Source organism: Electrona antarctica (genome assembly GCF_951216825.1).
Source record: "Electrona antarctica genome assembly, chromosome: 6".
NCBI classification, from domain to species: Eukaryota; Metazoa; Chordata; class Actinopteri; order Myctophiformes; family Myctophidae; genus Electrona; species Electrona antarctica.
This window is the reverse complement of record NC_136811.1, coordinates 41,529,117-41,546,615: the sequence shown is the minus strand read 5'-3', so window position 1 is coordinate 41,546,615 and position 17,499 is coordinate 41,529,117. Positions and strand designations below refer to the sequence as shown.

Below are 17,499 nucleotides of genomic sequence, written 5' to 3'. Positions count from 1 at the left end.
GCTGTCATTTCAGTTCCTTTGATGGCTGCCATTTCCCACCTGATGTTATGTGGGAATTCTGACTGCTTCAAACCAAACTGGATGACCTCTACTTTGCATAACGTCTTCAGAGTAGGACTTAAGTGTAAGAAGTTCAGGTCATTGGAGTATTCGTATCCTCCAACGACGATGATGCGATCTCCCACCATGCAGCAGCGAATCAATGAAGGTGGGTATAACCCCTTGGGCTCCATCTTCTTCCAGGCAAAGGTCTCTGGATTGAATTTCCACACATCATAGATAGAAATGAAAGGCAAGCGGCCACCAACTATATTTTTCGCTGTGAGTGGCCTGAGACATTGAGGTACAACATGTGCGATGGTGGTGTTGGTACGATCGAAAATGTGGTTATAAGAGCGAGTTAAGAATTGTCTATGCGATAATTTCCTCGTAAGAATTATACAATGGAGGTCAATGGGCAGCTTGACTGTATTTGTGTCACTTAAAAGGCCGTAGTTCACATTCTGTATGTATCTGTGCTTTGGTGGTCACATTGTGTGAAAGAGGACATGTGTGGCTACAAAATGACCAAAGAACATCCGTGTAAAGTGAATATTTTGGCCGGGACGACAATTTGTTTGGTAAATTTCCAAGGAAAGAATTTCAGTTTCCACACTCTACTCAAGGAGGCCCCGCACTCTAAGGGGACACTGATTAGGCGAAACGGCCTGCGATTGAACTGTGATTTTGGAAAAAACGTGTAACATATTCGAATACAGTTTGAACCACGAAAAGGTCCAAAGTCGTGTGAGCTTGCTAAAGTTTAAATCACGTTTCTACGACAAAGTATGCCAGAGTAATGAGGCTGCAAAAGTGAGGTTGATTTAGAGATAAAAGCCCATACATGTCTATGGGAGGAAAACATTATAAATAAAGTTAAATATTTTAAAAAGTATAAACTTTTTCAAAACAACTTTTTCACCAATGAAAATTCTTTCTTTTCAAAATCTTTTTATTCAGGTTTTTCGACAATAGCCCAGGGGCAAGTATTAGACAGACACATAAAATATAAAAATAAAACTCAATCCCCTATCCCACCCTCCCCCCACCCACAATCCCAAGGATAGTCGGAACAGTCTGGAGGAAATAAAATAAATATATATATATATATATACATACACACATACACAAAATACATGCATACATAATTACAAAAAATAAAAATATAATAAAATAAAAAAAAGCAGATTTTTCATAGAGCAGATTTTGTTTCTGTTGTGGTTTGGCGTTGGCCGAGGCATAGGCACGGCACACTATGCAGTTTGTGTGTTGTGGTAGAATGTCATAAACGGGCCCCAGGTCTTGTAAAACTTTTTCTCAGAGCCGGCAATTGAAAACCTTAACATCTCCAACTCGAGACAGGACATTATATCACGAAGCCACTGGCGGAGCACGGGCGGGGCAGCATCCTTCCATTTGAACAGAATGGCACGCCTAGCGAGCAACAAGGCAAAGTCGACCATACGACACTCTATGCGTGTTAGAGGAAGGTCATCCCTTCCAGCAGTGCCAAGGAGAGCCACTAAGGGATCTGGGTCTAGATTTTGATGTAGAATGTTGGATAGAGTATTGAACACATTCCCCCAAAATGGTTGTAATTTAGGACACATCCAATACTGATGGATCAAAGTTGCATCACCGCTCCTGCACTTGTCACAGGTAGGAGTTACGTCAGGATAAATACTAGCCAGTCTAGCCTTAGACATATGAGCACCAATGAAAATTCAAAGATTGATGAACATTTTAAAGTTTGAATGGAGTTTCAAAGTGAAAGTATGACAGAGTAATAAGAGCACAAAAAAGTCAACTGTGAAAAATGGGACCTTTCTTCCATCGACTCTCATTATAAAAAGTGGGCAACCACACTCTAAGGGCAACCACACAAATTAGACAAATTAAGACTGTATATGATTCCTCAGTTCCACATGGGACACAGAACCTTATTAGACGTTTTAGTCTTTTATTTTGTGTGATTGCTGTCATTTCAGTTCCTTTGATGGCTGCCATTTCCCACCTGATGTTATGTGGGAATTCTGACTGCTTCAAACCAAACTGGATGACCTCTACTTTGCATAACGTCTTCAGAGTAGGACTTAAGTGTAAGAAGTTCAGGTCATTGGAGTATTCGTATCCTCCAACGACGATGATGCGATCTCCCACCATGCAGCAGCGAATCAATGAAGGTGGGTATAACCCCTTGGGCTCCATCTTCTTCCAGGCAAAGGTCTCTGGATTGAATTTCCACATATCATAGATATGTAAATATCTATGATTATTCACGTAAATGAATGGCAAGCGGCCACCCACTATGTACAGCTCTCCATTGTAGGCAAATGCTGAATGATTGTAGCGTCCTACTGGAAGCTGTACAGGGGGCATGCTCAGCCAGAAATTGGTCACTGTATCAAACACTGTGATGGTGTTGTAGCACACCCACCAGGCTCCAATGCCCCCAAATACAAACATCTTTGTCCCAATGATGGTGGCAGAGTGACATTCTGAAGCAGGTGGTAGAATGCCTCTGGTGTTAATGAAAGACCAGACCATTGTGGTGGTGTCCAACTTGTAGATGTCATTACAGCATTCAGTTACCTTCCAGTTCCTCCACTTTAATCCTCCAAAGATGTACATGACCTTCCCCAGGACACAGGCTGAGTGGTTGTACCTCCCCTCTGGGACAGTGCCTGAAACCCTGGGCTTGAACCATCGGTGGATGGTGACATCAAATGCATAAAGGACGTTGCAGTAAGACCCCGATTTAAAACTGCCACCACCCCAGAGGTAGGTTATATCTTCTATCAGCACAGCGGTGTGGCCCCAGCGCATGGCGGGAATTTCAAGTGGTACTTCTCCTCTTCCAGGTGTCATTGGGGATATTTCCATCCAGCGCAGAGATGCTGTGTTGAAGGCGGACACACCAATCTGATCACTGTCATTCATGTCACACCCTCCAAACGAGTACACTTTGAACCCCACCGCCACAGATGAATACTCATGGTCTCTGTTTGGTGTATCTGTCTGATACACGGCCCATACAAGCCCAGCATAAGTTAATACTAGATAACACTGGGTTAATGTGGTAACATTAAGAATAAGATAACATATTATATCCAGTATTGCACAAATACCTATCCCACATGCACAACACACAACAATAATATCCTGAATGAGTTTGAATGATATCTTTGGGTTGTTAGCAGAGCGTTGTGGACCTTGCCACACAAGCATCTCACTGCTTCTTTCTGTGCGAGTATGACAAATAAATCCTCTCAATTATGGATGCTCTCTTTCTTCCGTTACTCTCCCTTTGCTCTCGTCTCAGCATCTCACACTTGTGTTGTGTCTTCTCGTCTGTCCTCGTTGACCGTCATGTGCATGACTCAACATCTAAAGTCTTCAACAGCTGCACCATATAAAATACTTCTCAATTAGGACTGGTTGTCTGACCACAGTGGTGTCCAGTGACAACTTTACCAGGATGTCTAAATCTCTGACACAACAATATCTGAGTTTTCTCTCACAAGGAGCGTAGTAGATACTGCTGGCAACTGCTCTCAATGTAAATAACGACTGTTTATATAGGGGCTTGCAGGATGCTTGTCACGATGACGATGCCAGTCATCTGTATCCATACATGGAGTTCTATATTGACCTGACCATGGAGATTGTAATGCTATAGTTAGTAAGATATATTTTATACCTTGGGATATTTGGAGATTTAGTGAGAGCCTTCGTTACAACCATCCCCAGCTGCAGCATCTTCTATTTATATAGGCTGCTGTGACATCATACAAACAAGACAAACGCCTTCTAATGTTAACAGTCAAATGCAGTCTACACAGTTTGACATGCATTTGACCAATGGACCCAATGGACACCATTTATAATCTCTGGGACCCCGCCCAAACTACACTGTAATTCATTGTAGTTTGTGTTGTGTTTATTTAACTCTGAGAGAGTTACAGACCCGTAAGGGTCCATTTGGACTCCAGGTGAACCAGTGATGTATATGCCCATGATCCAGTCCAGAAATACCAAGCCGCCCATATATGTACATACTGATGCCATCAGGGGTCTCCATGTAGTACGTGACAGGTGCTACTGGGGGTTATGTGCATTATTGTTTAATATTTGATATATTTATTTTTAGGGGCATGTCATGTGGTCTACCATCTACCTTTTGGGAATCCATGCCACCATTGACTGCGGCGCTGTGGCAGCAATCACTGGAACCGGAAGTAGTAATGGGCCATTGGATCATCCAGTCTAGCGTTAGAAACGCTAATATGCTAACCGGGAGGTCGCGATCGGTTTTTATTAACACCTGAGGCCGATTCTACAAATAGTTTCTAAACCAGTATAGTTCTCAAACGTTTTTGTGGCAAGCACCCCCAAATTGATATTTATTTGGCCCGCGGACCCCCATCTGAGAATGTTTTGTGCCAAAGAAGATTTGCGTAAAAACAAAAAAGAAAATGCAAATTGTTGTTTTATATTTTTAGGGCAACTAAAAAAACATTTTTCTACATGTTCAGCTCTAGCTTTAGGGGGCGCTCAGTTTGTCATATTAACAGGGCCAGGGCGGTCCGAATCTGTCGAATCACCGTGCTGGTGCACATCATTAAAACTTTCTCTCAAACAAGATTTTTCGAAGATTTACATAATAGCAGATGTACAAGCAGCGCGGCACAAAGTAGTGACGCACCAAGACGTGTGCGTTCGCTATCGCTACAACCCATTTGGTCAAAGCAGCAGAACTTTATCTCTCTCTGTTCATACTGTTCATTCATAATTATTACATAATTAATCGCCTACTCACAATTATTTGAGATGATCAATTTGAAAAGGGCCGGGATCCCCCACCCTGACAAGCTCTACAAGCACTACAACACAATGTGAGCTTGTAGATCAAAAAAGTGTTCAACTCTCATAGTGGCGCTATAACTGGCTGATATGAAAAATAAATTTGGTGGAGATTCTTCATTGGCCTACTGGGAGCGTCCGTGCAAAGTTTCTCGCTGTGCTTGTAGCATGTCGTGCAAAACTGGCCCCTCCAGCAACTTTTGGAAGCCAATCATAGCCAAAGCATTATGGGAATTGTAGTCCAGTAAGTAAGATAGGACAGTGTTGATGACATCAGACACTGGGCTCACTGCTAAAATCTAAAATATCTAAAACCACATATTACACAAATAAAGACCCCCAGGAAAGTCTTATAAATCAAAAAAAGGGTGAAGTGTCCCTTTAAGCAGAAGTCCTTTAAAGGGGAAAACCACCCATTTTCAACATTTTACTATGTCATTAATATACCTTAGAGCTTTTGTGTGGAAATAATAAAAAAGTCCCCCCATTTTGTGTTTCCTAGAACTGTAATTATGAAAAAAATCATTAACATGGTGAAACACATCTTGATGACATCATCAAGATGTGTTTCACCATGTTAATGATTTTTTTCAGACCTCTAGTTCTTGGAAACACAGCATGGTGGAACTTTTTTTAATTATTTCCACACAAAAGCTCTAAGGTATATTAATGACATAGTAAAATGTTGAAAATGAGTGGAATGCCCCTTTAAGATGGAGTGCCGTGATAATTCTCCACCCTAAAACATGATGAGAATGAATGAGATGCAATGCAAAAACAAGCAAACAAAAAAAATGTTCCAGCGTAAAACTGACAAAAGAGCAGACAGATACAGTAATGCTTACTTTTACACGAGAAGTAAATTATGATAGATCACCGGATATTGTGCTTAACAAAATGTATCAAGAGGGAAGAAGGGTCCACTAGAGTGTATAACTCATTATTATAATACAGATGTTTTAGTCATAGCACATTTTAGGCTATACATAATAAACACAACTTACCTAACTTATGCTTTGGCGACACAGCTTGTTAAAAGACAGCAGACACAAATTCAACAGTTTATGTCAAGTAGATAATGTTATGGCCATAGAAACCCTGCATCACCAGACTTTCCACCTCGGAAGAAAGCCTAGCTGGAATTCATTCCAAACTGTCCCATGGAAAAAAACTTTTGATGCATGGTTTAGTCTCGCCAGTCGCTGCGAGTTGGAATAGAAGATCAGAAACCCTAACATTATGATGTATGTTTATCGCTGGGAATTATGTAGGGTAATTCTGCTACCGGTTTGGTGGTTCCGGCCTGATGACTACAAACCAGTGACTACAACATGACAAGTTATTTCCGCTCCCGACCGCACCAGAAACCCAAAAATGGTATGCGTCCCAGGCCGTCCCAGGCTAGCTGTAGACTGGTACTGGTGTCTCATAAAAAATAAAACGGGGGAAAATATTTGGGGGAAGCAATATTTACTATAGGATATATGCAACTCTACTAGACACGCAAACTAGTTTGGGTATGGTAATGGGTGTATTACCATAGGTGTGTGTTATATTTTGATAATCGTATAATCTGTGATTATTTAAATGATTCATCGGATTATGACTCTTAGTCTGACACTGTTTTAGACATAAAGAAAATGTAAATAAAATCCACCCATGGTACCTTATAGTCGTATTCTGTCTCCATGCATTTGATTATAAATACATTTGTTATAGGCTAAAGGTTAACATTACTCTTTTAAACTCAAATAGGTCATTTTAAAAAAGAAACGTTCATACACAAACTCTCTGAATAAACATATTAACATTAATGAGTGGCCAAGCAACACTAAATGATTTTAACTGGATTCATATCCATACATTCAGTTTATATTCCATAGAAGTAACCTCGTATCATCAGGCTTTTCAGGAAGCCTGGTTTCTATTTACTGCTCATGAGTGCTCTGATCCGGCCAAGAGCCGACCTGCTGTTTCTGGTCATTTGCACACAGACATACACAGCAGATAACACTACGCACAACTTGTTTCCACCCCAGACGGGATCCACGGACAATTTCGCTATCAAACAAGCTACCAATCCTATGTGCTCTGTGGACGTGCTCCCATGCCAAGACCAATCCTATGTGCTCTGTGGACGTGCTCCCATGCCAAGACCAATCCTATGTGCTCTGTGGACGTGCTCCCATGCCAAGCAAAGTTCTTATCTTACCAATCCTATGTGCTCTGTGGACGTGCTCCCATGCCAAGCAAAGTCCTTATCTTATTCAGAAAATCTTTGATGTTGAGGGTGAAATGCTCCCAGACCTTTCAACGCTGTATTATGGGCTCAGACAGTTCTGTGCAATTTTGCTTCACGGTCACGCTACTGCGTATATATGTACAGAGGAAATGCAAATGGCTCATTCGTTTAGCTACACAAAGTGAGAAAAACTCAACTATTGAATTATAGTTGCCAACTAATTGATTTTAATCTATTTAATCGGTTCTTCCATGGCTTACTGGCAGTGTGTGTCAAGATGCTGCTCAGACAGGGGCGAAAACATAATCCTCCGGCCGTTGCGGCATGGCGGAGGTTGGGCTAATGAGAACAAAAAGAGGCCCTAAGACAAGTATCACGAATAGTTCTCTTTGATTCCTTCTTTTGTACTGCTGGGCGTCCGGATCCGACTTTTTCTAAATCAATGTCTTGGCCTCCTTGTCATAGACAGGGACGTGCAGACAATGTTAGAGGCAGGAGCTGAAATTCCCTAAAAGGGCACAATTGCGAAAATAGCAGATCTACAAGCTCACAACACGTCGCAATGTGACGTGTTGTGAGATTGTAGATCAGCTTTTCTTGGGGTGCAACACCGCACTCTTTAGCTACTGGGGTTGCGGTGTACAACATGGATTTCTACACAGGACAAATTCTCCTGAATGCTGCCGTCGGGTGTGGCGTGGAAAGGAGGCATGTACATTTCTTTCACCGTAGTAAGTTCTGTATTCATGGTCTGGAGAGGGCTTTTCTACAGACGGGTAAAGGGCAGGGGCTTCAGCCCCCTTTGATGTCTGTGTGTGCACGTGCCTGGTCATAGTGCCCTGGCTTGCCGCCAGCCTCTGGGTTTCTGTGACCGTAGTTCTGGTGATAGCTGTGCTGGTAGGGTCTCTTGGTCCTGGCCACCCTTGCTAGTCTGGTTCTCTTTGTCCTCCTCTCCGTCCTGCTGGGGTCTGGTATGAGTTGGACCCCTTGGTCTGAACCTTGGCCGACCTCCACTGCCGGATTCACCCACATCGTCACTCTGGTGGTTGTCTGGATAGTTCCCGTCACGGGATGGGCCAATCCTGCGGGGGTAGCGTTTGAAGCGATTGGGCATCCAATCAGGGGCATACTTGCTCCCTTTGACTGGAACACCGCCTGGGCCGGTGACATTGGCTGCCTCCGCTCCCTTCTCCCCTTCAACCACATCAAATTCCACAATCTCTCCATCTCCCACACTGCGAAGGTATTTCCTTGGGTTGTTCTTTTTTATGTCCGTCTGGTGTACAAAAACATCCTTTTTGGAATCATTCCTGTTGATGAAACCGTATCCATTCCTGACATTAAACCATTTCACTGTACCCAAGACTCTTGTTGCGATGACCTTCTTTTCCCCTGTGGAAGCTAAGCCTGCCAGGCTCTCTACATCGGCAGCAGGCTGTGGTGGTTGTTCCCCGCTCATGCTTGCCGGTTGGTAATGGTTTATGCCGGTGGTGTCTGGGTTCTCTAGTATGTTTACCAGAGGCAGGTGGCAATCTAGATGGTGGTGGTAGTGGTGGTAATATGTATCTCTATCCTGACAAGCCATCTGCCGCACTCTATATAGGCTGGTCTGACATCACTCACCAACATAAACCAATGCCATTCATGCCTAACAATGGCGATTTGCGTAAACGTTTCTATCTGCATACTACTGTTACTCAGAATTGCTAAGACACACATTTTGAAACCTCCTATTTTCTCAAACCTTTAAACACAGAACCAGTATCACTGCAAAACCACATAAAACCACTCGTCTATATCTGTCAGTCGTCGATCTATGAAAAAGGTGGAGGTAACATAACATCTGAGGCCTATTGGCAGTGTGCATATGAAGTTTAGTCTGGCGGTTTGCAAGATTATCTTTAGACAGACAGACAGACAGACAGACAGACGTGAACACACAGCATTTCTGTGTAATCAATCTAATCTTTTTCATATACTTAACAGCAGCTGACAATGTTTTAGGATGTTTCTGGAAAAGGTTAGCTTGTGTGTGTACATTGGACCAGGAAGTGGGGGCACATTAAAGGTTTAGTTCAGATTTTTGACCATTAACTAAATGATGATTTCATTATCTTTTCATAGAAGTGCATCTATATTTGTACGTCTTTAAATGTTATGAAAATGGAGGACCCTGATATAAACGTCTTAGTGCTTTTTCTGGTTTCATCCTCGTAGCATTATTGTATTGACCTGTACCTTCATTTGAACCATATGTACACATTCTAACTGAATACAAATTTCAATCAATCAATCAATCAATCAGTAGGGCTGGGCGGTCAGTTGTTAGTTAGGGCGTGTTGAATTGAGTTTGCCTCTTTGTCCCTTAACAATTTAGGTGTAGACTTTAGTGTTTACTTGTAGTGTTTTGTGTTTACTTGTAATGTTATATATAGTAAGTAAATAGCCTTCTGCTATTATACATCTGTCAGTGTGTGTTGACCTTAAATTATTATGTGCTCGTAGTTCTCCTTTGATTGGATTCAGGGCACATCCAGGATTGAACCCATCAGTTTCCTCAGTGGCTGGTAGGATCACAGACATCACAGTTGCTGTGATACTCAGAGTTGAACGCAGCATGGTAATCTCAGTGAACATGGACTCAGCCTTGACATCACCCGCAAAATAAGCTCCAAGCCTCCAAAGAGATACTGATCATCTTTTCACACAGAGATAAATAATGGAAGAAGAATTTTACCAAAGTAAAAAATACAAAGACTGGTGGTTTGTTAATGTCACAATGTCAAATGTGCACAGCAAATACACATTGGGTGAAACTAGCAATTATTATTGTGATTGGTTGGATACAGATTGATAGTTCATTAGACTTTGTTTTGAACATTTTAAAACAAAGTAGAAAATGTTCCCCTGTGGGCACAGGTCTCCACCAGGGCAGGTCAGGTTGTGGCCTCCTGGTGGCGCTATAATAGGCCAATGTGAAAAGGGTGCCATTTGTTCTTACGCCTTTGATGGCAATTTGATGGCAATGATTTGAGGCATTTTGTTCCAAAAATGTGTTTTGCAAAAGTTGCTGGCGCTATAACAGGCCAATGTGAAAAGGGTGGGATAGGCCTATATTCCTCAGCCTTCCTCAGCCTAGTAGGAAAGTGTGTGAAACAGTTCACGTAAATTGCACGCTACGTTCATGATTTGAGGCTTTTTGTTTGGCCAATCCTGCAAAATTTGAAAGCCAATGTTAGCCAATTAGGATGGAATATGAAATATCGGACAGATCCGTCTTGAGCACATGACTATAGAGATACTGTGTAACGATTTGCAGGATTTTTGGACAAAATCTGGAGGAGTAATAAAAGTCGACCTCCTGGTGGCGAGATAACAGGCCGTCCAGGAAAATTTGGGACAGAGGTTCATCGTTTATCTAGGGAGTGTGTGTGCACACATGTAATCTGACATTTTCACCTGTATCGACTAAATTAGCTTCCATGCCTACGTAAGCACTGCTCTGAGAGGCCATCTGGGACAAAAGCACCAGTATGGAGATGACCAGCAAACACAGCTTCATCTGTAATAATGAAGAACATTGAATTTAATGTAACACCAATTATAAATACACTTGTGTTTGAAAATCTACAGAGATTAGTCAATCAGTTTTGCTTTGACATCAAATTATGTCAGACTGACACATCTTTCAAACTTGTGCTTGTCCAGTTGCCTTGAAGCTTCTGAGATTAATACAACTCAGAACCTGTCAAAAGAATGAGGAGCTGGCATTATAAACATTCAACAGCAACCAACAAAAATGTGACCTTATAGGTCACCGCATTACACCGCATGTTCAAGGATACAGGAGGGTGCAACTGTTTTGGAGAACAAGATGACACCAGGCAGTATCACTCAAAGTTTATTAAACTAATAGGATATGAGCGTCATAAGATAACACATAAAGAAAGAAGAAGGGTTTAAGTACACAATAAAACATGATGTTCTACAATGCAGATGAGATGTACTTCAACTGTTGCATTGAATTTAATTGAATCAGACCTCTGTGCTTACACAGATAAGAGTGAATCATTTCAAAGTTTTCAGATTTTCCGCAGTTTTTGTTTTGCAAATCTGGAGCCAATCTGATCCAATAAATACAACAGTGTACAGATGGATTTATTTTTACTGCTTCCATGTTGCAACTAGCATCACATAACTCTTTAGCCTGTGATTTCACGGTCTGTGCAGCGCTACACAGTGCTACTGCTTTCTCGTCGTACATTTTTATTTTTTTCCTCTCAAAAGTTGAGGGGATGCCCCCCCCCCCATGAAACTGAGGGTGACCCCCCCCCCCCCCCCTTCTCATTAGTTTAATGAGAGAGACCTCATTTGCTATAAGTGAAGTGAGCTTTACAATGTAAGCCTACATACCATTGTGCAGTGTGCACACAGTCACAAGTATATGCTCAAATTTCTTAGAAAGTTTCACCTAAACAGCAACGATTATCTTCACTAACCCTTCCACATGCATGCACATGTTGCACGTTGTATCTATTTCCCCTGCAGCTTCTTCGGGTATCTAGGCCCGGGTCGGCAACCTGGCCTGGCCTGGCCTGGGGGAGATCTGCACTCCAAGGAGAACACGTTTCTAGATTTATATTCTTCTATTGTATTTAATGTTTAATTGATCAAAACTCTCTAATAAAGTTATCTTGAAAGACTGTGTGTGTGTGTGTGTGTGCGTGTGTGCGTGTGCGTGCGTAGAGAGAGAGAAAGAGTGAGTGTGTGTGTGTGTGTGTGTGTATTAATAATCTATCAGGAATATTTAGAATATCTCACCTGTTTCCTTTCCTGTTTCTTTGTTTTCTATCTCAATTCTCCCTCCCTTCCTGAAAATTGCAAATGATGGTCACTGTTTTATCAGGACACTTCATATCCAAGGATACAGCATGCAACTGTTGGAGCATATCTCATCTACATTGGAGAACATCATGTTTTCTAAAAGACGTAATTAAACAGAATGCCCACCTTCAACAGAGGATAACTGTATGCACTACAGTAGGACAGTTGCATCCTGTATCCTTGGGCATGCAGTGTCCTGATAAAGTAGTAATAACCATAGCATCATGGTAAGGTCACATTTTAGTTTTGTTGAGTGTTTATAAGTCCAACTCCTCATTCTATTGACACTTGACAGGTTCTGATAGATTGATCTCATAAGCAACGAGCCAAGGTTTGAAAGGTGAGTCCATTTTCTGTTTAGTTTTTCATGTTATTTAATATAATGTTCACTTTTAGCAAGCCATAGTTGATTGTAGTTTGGCATCATTTGATGGTAAAGCAGAATACAGGAGAACACTTACACTTTATCAAACAACTGCAGTCCAAAAAATAAATCAAAAGAGTTTTCTGTAGATTTTCAGACATAAATGTATTTACGAAATTCAATGTTTTCATTATTACTGTTACTAGATGAAGCTGTGTTATCTGATCTCCATCTCCATACTGGTCTGTCTGGCACAGAGTCATAGTGTTGCAGGTAGGCAAGGAGGCATTCATTTTTTATTAGAACAAAATGAATCATTTATGTTTTTATTCATACTGAATGAATGAATGAATGAATGAAAAACTTTATTCCGAACATTATAAAAAAATTGACAAAAGTCAAAGAATTAAAATAAGTTCAATATAGAACAAATAAAATAATATTCCAAAAAAAACAACAACAACAAAAAAAAACAAGCCTCACTGGCTGCAAGTATAATTATTATTATTATTTTTTTTACTTTATATATGTTCGGAAAGGAGTAGGGAGAAGTTAGAAAACTTATAAAACCCTACCCCTTGATAACTTAAATTCAGCGTCATTGACGTCATTACATAAATACCAACATGGTATAAACTAAATCAAATAAGTATTCAATTCTATATAAAATTATCAATACAAAATACTCTATATATTCCATATAATACATACCTTCGGCACATCATATATATATTCTTATATATATATACAAGTACAATTATCTAAATTATATCTATATATTATATATTATCTATATATTATAATTATCTGTGTCATTGTAACTCTTCATCTCTATACCTCATAATAATGCATTCTTTATATCTTTTTTTTAACTGGTTCACACTTGGGCATTGCTTGAGTTCCACATGCATACTGTTCCATAGTTTTACTCCACATATTGAAATACAAAATGATTTTAGTGTTGTCCGAGCCACTCTGGTTTTTAGATTTAGTTCCCCCCTTAAATTATAGCCCCCCTCTCTATCAGAGAACATCACCTGAATATTTCCAGGGAGTTGATTATTCCTTGCTTTGTACATTATAAGGGCAGTTTTATATTCTATTATATCCATGAATTTTAAAAGATATGAGTTTAAAAATTATATATTAGTGTGATCTCTATATCCAGCATTATGTATAATTCTTATAGCTCGTTTTTGAAGTATAGTTATTGCATTAAGTGAAGTTTTATAAGTATTCCCCCAAACCTCTGTACAGTAGTTTAGGTACGGCAAAACCAGGGAACAGTATAGCATACGTAGTGACTTATAGTTCAAAAGGTGCTTTGCTTTATTTAAAACTGAAAGACTTCTAGATAATTTATTATATATATATTTAATATGAGACTTCCAGTTAATTCTATCATCAATTATTACACCAAGAAATTTGTTCTCAGAAACTCTCTCAATTTCAACACCATCTATCTGTATATTTACTTGATTATCTATTTTGTAATTACTGAATATCATTAGTTTTGTTTTAGCCAGATTTAGTGACAATTTATTCTTATCAAACCACTCTTTCATAGCTGACCTCAAGTCCCTCGACGAAAGACTTTCAGCCACGGAAGAGAATCTTGCAGATCTCCTCTTGTCCCACAACGAAAGACTTGCAGACCTGGACGAGAATACAGATGTCCTCTGGTCCCACAACGAAAGACTTGCAGACCTGGACGAGAATACAGATGTCCTCTGGTCCCACAACGAAAGACTTGCAGCTCTGGAAAAGAATGCAGAGGATCTTGTTTACGACGTCATCTACAAGATTGTAGATGTCCTCATGTCCCACGACAGAAGACTTACAGACCTGGAAAATAATGTAGATTACGACCTCCGGTCCAGTCTTGAAGCCCTGGAAGAGATTTTAGTGCCCTAGAAGATTACATAACAAAGGTCTGAACCCAAAGTGTGTTTTGTAATAATAATCAAAATATTATTTTAGCATATATCAAAATTACCAATTATGCAGAATGTCCCATTTTACAAGTTTAAATAGGGCTTTAAGGTTGTATGTTTTGCAATGATAATCCAAATATACAAAGTAACTATAGTAACTTTCCACCACTAGTGTGTCAATAATACACCCCCATAAGAAACATATTCATTCAATTTGTACAAATGTTTGTCCTTAAGTTTGAACATGATACAAGTACAGCACCACTCTCTGGGTTAAATGAGCACTTGTTCTCTTTTTCATATGGCAATATTTGCCTACATGCAAATGATAACTAGCAGCAATATAGCTTGAATTAAAAGTTTCCTGTCACCTGCAAATCTAGAAAAGGTAATTCATGTTTTTATTTCTTCTAGTCTAGATCAGGGGTCTGCAACCTTTTGGAAACAAAGTGTCATGTTTTTATTTTCTAGATAGTCAGTGTGCAATGTCAACATTCATTTTAATGACACCACATCAAAAAGTCCAACATATTTTGATTGTCCACGAATATAACCTTTTCCCTTCTTTTTAAACATTTTCTTTCTCATTGTTATAATGATCATTAGCAATAACCCACCTATCTCCCAGGCTCCCTCCTCAGTCAGAGTTTTAATGAATCTAGAATTATGTGCAGGATGTAATTTACATAGAAATGTGAGGGACTTAATTGATTTGACGTACGTACACATACACACATAGCTCCGCATAGGAGTGGCTATGCACCACTCAAAAATCCTCTCCTTTGGCACCACCAGTGCCAAAAGTTGCCTACCCCTGGTCTAGATCAGGGGTTCTCAACGTTTTTGGCCGGGGACCCCCGGAAATGCTTTGGCAATGTTTCGGGACCCCCGCCCCGCCCCCTCCCGACCCCCAATATAAATTGACTGCTACAATAACCTTAAACCATTTTCGGCGGGAACCCCTTTTGGTGTTTTAAGCATTGTTATAATTTAGCTATTGAAAAATAGCAGATCTACAAGCTCATAGCGTGCCACCGAGTGGCGCGCTACGAGCTTGTAGGTCTGCTATTTTTGAAAAAAAGTGAAAATAAAATTTTAAAATAAATCTTTTTTTTTTTTGAAAATAATTTGGGGACCCCCTAAAATAATTTGGCGACCCACGGGTTGAGAACCCCTGGTCTAGATTACAGTAACTATTCTGGTCTCTGCTTTATCCCGTCTCCAATTAGTACAGAAGAACCAACTAAAAAAACTTGACCACATCACCCCCATCTTACTTACTTACTTTTAAAGCTGTGAATGGCCAGGCTCCCAGAACTATGTCTCCGACATAGTCTGTGCACACACTCGGATCCTCAGACGAGGCCAACCGGGAGACCCCCACAGCCCAGCTCGTCACAAAGGGTGGCAGGGCTTTTGCAAACCCAGTCCCCAATTTTGGAACACCCTACCTGTCCTAAGACGTGCAAAATCTGTCATCTTTTAAATATTTTCTGAAAACCCACCTCTGTCTCTAAGGCCTTTTCTTACTTAATTGCCTTAATTTTTGTATCATTGATTATATGTTTTTATTTGATTATATGTTTTTATTTGACATTTTGTGCCTGCTATTTTAGTCATTGATCTTTTGTTGTATATTCTTTCATTTACCTTGCTCTGTAAAGCACTTTGTGACAATGTCTAGAAATGTGCTATATAAATAAATTCATTATATCATTAATATTCCAACATTAAGTGAGTGAGTAAGCTACCAATGTACTAGGAGCATGTGGCCATCTAGTGGCCGTATTGAACAGTGAGTGAGTAAGCTACCAATGTACTAGGAGCATGTGGCCATCTAGTGGCCGTATTGAACAACATCAGGCCGAGCTGTTCCAGTGTTATCACAAACATCAAATGTTTCTAAACTACTGCATGCCCTTCCCCTCTCCCTCAGTACAGGCATGGACCATGCCTCATGGCTCCCAGCCCAGGTTATTCCTACTGTATAATTATGAATATAGTACAGCAAAGTAACTAGAAATATGAATGAAAATAATACATGACAGTTAGGTTGTATTTTTAATACAGTATGCAAACTAAATATACTGACAAGTGTGATGCCTGGTAATGAGAATGTATTCAGACATTTAAAAAATATACACTACAGCAATAGAAGTTATAACATTAATGCTTAAGTTTTATAATTTACACAAATGATTTAAAATATTACAGAATTGTGATATTAGTGAGAGTCTACATAACCCTAGAGACAATATGCACATGAAGCCAGTTCTGGACAACCAACCGCTCATTCAAAGGACTTCAGACTCGACACAGTGGTGTGCAGACCCCCTGGCTCCTCTTCAAGGACACCCGGGGGTCCCCTGATGCAGACCCCCTGGCTCCTCTTCAAGGACACCCGGGGGTCCCCTGATGCAGACCCCCTGGCTCCTCTTCAAGGACACCCGGGGGTCCCCTGATGCAGACCCCCTGGCTCCTCTTCAAGGACACCCGGGGGTCCCCTGATGCAGACCCCCTGGCTCCTCTTCAAGGACACCCGGGGGTCCCCTGACATCGAGAACCACTGGTTTAAACTACCGAAAAGCAGCTGGTGATGCACGTGTCCTGCTTTCTGTTGAGGTGACTGTTGGAGGGCCTTCTTAAATTCCAAGTATAATCCTTTTCAATATGAGTCAAAGGTATATCATACCGCAGTGCTGTCACTGCTCACGTGCCAAGTCAAGGCATTCACGTCCCCATGAAACAATTGCAAAATGGCCTCTTTTTCAAACTCACATAGGGTATAATAATACCCTTTAATAAAAGCTTTGAGTCTGCGCATAGTTTGATTATAGAGAAACTTAAATCAGAGAAATCCAGGTTGTTTCAATGTGTCTGTCTCTCTCTCTCTCTCTCTCACACACACACACACACACACACACACACACACACACACACACACACACACACACACACACACACACACACACACACACACACACACACACACACACACACACACACACACACACACACACACACACACACACACACACACACACTTTAAAGAACAAAACAAGCTAAAATGTGATACTTTCTTGACCTGCCAGGGCAACGGAGTACCCACATTTACCTGCAGAAGTAAAGGGAAGATTAGGGAACCTTAGTTAACATAGGTCAAGCTTTATTAC

The 17,499-nt window shown here is 40.6% G+C and overlaps 2 long non-coding RNA genes across 2 annotated transcripts; one reads left to right on the top strand and one right to left on the bottom strand.

The window, feature by feature from the left end:
• The first annotated feature begins 12,249 nt into the window (after positions 1 to 12,249).
• On the top strand, positions 12,250 to 15,399 carry LOC306924306. Its single transcript, XR_013790152.1, has 3 exons — positions 12,250 to 12,368; positions 12,599 to 12,665; positions 13,960 to 15,399. It is a non-coding gene; the product is annotated as an uncharacterized lncRNA (long non-coding RNA).
• A 1,029-nt stretch (positions 15,400 to 16,428) lies between these two features.
• Positions 16,429 to 17,296, bottom strand: LOC306924817. The gene is made up of 2 exons (XR_013790213.1): positions 16,866 to 17,296; positions 16,429 to 16,628 (listed from the first exon to the last, which is right to left on the bottom strand). It is a non-coding gene; the product is annotated as an uncharacterized lncRNA (long non-coding RNA).
• Between the last annotated feature and the right edge of the window lie 203 nt (positions 17,297 to 17,499).